Below are 2,678 nucleotides of genomic sequence, written 5' to 3'. Positions count from 1 at the left end.
GGGGGATGGGGGGAGGTGGGGGGTCGGGTTTGTGAATGGAGGTGTAGGAGGAGAGGGGAGCGGGGTTCTGGGAGAGGGTGTGGGGAATGGTGGGAGGAGTGGGTGCGGCAAAGGTGTGTTGTTTTTCGAAGCAGGTGGAGACCTATTATAGCGGTGACTTTCCGATTTATTCGGTGAGGCCCTGTGCTCGGAGGCGGGCGGTTTCTTCGAATTATGTGGAAAACAGAATCAGATTTTGTGACACAAATAGACGGAAAATGTTCCCTCTTTTCCGTAAAACAAAAGACGAAAAAACAAAACAAAACTGCCCTGAATAATAACTGAAGAAACGTGAACTACAGTATACAGTACGGTACTAGATCTAGGAATTAATAGTTCGTAACATTTTCTTGTAGTCGTGACTTCGGTCGGAAAGCAAGAGTTTGTCATGTAGCCTAAATAAAATGCCAATTTTGCTGTATCGTTGTGGTGAGTAAAAGCAGAGTAAAAGAGACATGGACCAGAAATGCTACGCTTTAGGTTGATTGAAGATTTCGCTGAGGATTTATTTGAATGTGAGAACGGTAAGCTATGTTATAGTTTTATGTCGTTTACTTAGATCTAATTAATTAATTTTTTTTTGCGCGAATAGAGGGCTAAAAACTGTTTCTGTTATATCTGGAGCTCTGACTTAATTAATTAATTAATTTAAAATTAAATAATTAATTAATTAACTTATTTTGTTTATTTATTCTTTGATTGCTTGGTTGATTGATTGATTGATTGATTGATTGGTTGATTTTTAAAAATCCATTTATCCATTTATCCATTTAAGGCTAGAGTCAAATTATGAATAGGGTTTAGATAGAGATAGGGAGAGGGACTAGATCTCGAACCCTTACCCTAATCCTAGCCTTAACTCTAACCCTAAAACTGACCCTTATGCTAACCATAAGCTAACTCTAACCTTAACCCTAACCTTAACACTAACTCCAACCTCAGCTTAAACCCCAACTCCTGCTCTAACCTCAATCCCAACCCAAACTGTAACCCTAATAAATCCTATCCTTACCCTAATATTATTGTTTTTGTTGTTGTTGTTATTATTATTACTGTATTTATCATTATTATTATTTTAAAATAATTTTAAAAAACCTATTATCACTATCATTATTACTATTATGATTGAAATCATCACAGCTAGATAAAGAAATGTACCCAAGAAATCAAGAAACTCGGGCATATACTACAAATATATCACGTCACCCATCCTTTGAGTTTTACAATGTATTATACATGTACTATATTATTATATTATTCACTTTTACATGTACATCGTTTGTCATATTAAGCACCGCTTCACAATATTATTATAACTCAAATTCAAAGCAATTTTACATTTATGTTATAAACAGCACGCGAAAAGCGTCTATGAGCAATGAGAGACACTCTCATCATAATTACACAAATCATCGTTTCCGATATAATATCGGCGGTGATTGTGATAGAGTTTTGGAGACCATCCTTCATTACGCATCGACTAGAATTATTTATTTCCTCTTTCACCCCCTCACTCACTTTACACTCCCCTCCTCCTCCCCCTCTTTCCTCTCTCAATCCTTCGACCTCCCGCAACAGTTATTTGTCATCGTGTCTCTTCACACACGTCCAGGATCACTCACACTCCCTCTGTGGGTGGTTGGCGGGTGCTCTGGTGTGGTTGGCTTCTTCTTTCCTATCAAACATAATTATATCGTCCTTATCTCCCCTTCTTCTTTCTTGTTTATGTTTCTCTCTTGTAACACATACTCTGTTCTTCGGCACTTATATTATGACCTTTTTGTGTTGCGAGTACCGTGAAACTCGTACTTAAACTTATCTCCACCTCTTCGTTTTTATGCTTGTTACTCTCTTGTGACAGCTCTAATCTTCTGGCGCTCATAATACATGTATGACCTTATGCAGTTGCGAGGGCCTTAAAACCTCTACTAAAACTAACAACACTCCCTCTGTCTTCCTTCTAAACATAATTATTGCCGTCATAAATCCCTCTTTGTCTCGTATCTCCTACCTACTCACTCCTACCCCCTTTTCCTTTTTTCAACTCCCCCAAACTAGCAGACACACAAATTTTAATTGATACAGCTGACTCTGTCTAAGAAGACGGCTTCCCATTGTTCAGGAGGAACGTTGTTGTCTTAGACAGGTGGTTGTCTTAGACAGGTGTTTTCTTAGACAGGTGGTTGTCTTAGACAGGTGTTTTCTTAGACAGGTGGTTGTCTTAGACAGGTGTTTGCTTAGACAGGTCGTTGTCTTCGATCTTAGACAGATGGTTGTCTTAGACAGGTGTTTACTTAGACAGGTGGTTGTCTTAGACAGGTGGTTGTCTTAGACAGGTGGTTGTCTTAGTAAGTGGCATTGTATATCTTTTACAAAAGCGCAAGGGAGGACATGAGAATGGGAGTGGCCGTGTGGACATTTAGTTGTCTTAGACAGATAGTTGTCTTAGACAGATAGTTGTCTTAGACAGGTAATTGTCTTAGGTGGTTGTCTTTAATCTTAGGTGGTTGTCTTCGATCTTAGGTGGTTGTCTTAGACAGGTGGTTGTCTTAGTCAGTGGCTTTGTACATGTATAATAATAATGTTTTTAAAAAGCGCAAGGGAGGACATGGGAGTGGCCGTGGGTTCTTTCTCTATCA

At 38.8% G+C, this 2,678-nt stretch overlaps 1 protein-coding gene across 1 annotated transcript in view; it reads left to right on the top strand.

Annotated features, from left to right (window-relative positions):
* Window positions 1–167: 167 nt before the first annotated feature.
* LOC101863219 (nuclear pore complex protein DDB_G0274915) overlaps window positions 168–2,678 on the top strand; it is a gene marked incomplete in the record, with an annotated part of 47,029 nt that continues 44,518 nt past the window's right edge. The window contains 1 exon segment of the mRNA XM_005110892.3: window positions 168–563.

This window comes from Aplysia californica, unplaced genomic scaffold (assembly GCF_000002075.1).
Source record: "Aplysia californica isolate F4 #8 unplaced genomic scaffold, AplCal3.0 scaffold00961, whole genome shotgun sequence".
In the NCBI taxonomy this organism is placed as follows: Eukaryota; Metazoa; Mollusca; class Gastropoda; order Aplysiida; family Aplysiidae; genus Aplysia; species Aplysia californica.
The sequence above is the reverse complement of the archived record's forward strand: the minus strand, read 5'-3'. Positions and strand labels throughout refer to the sequence as shown.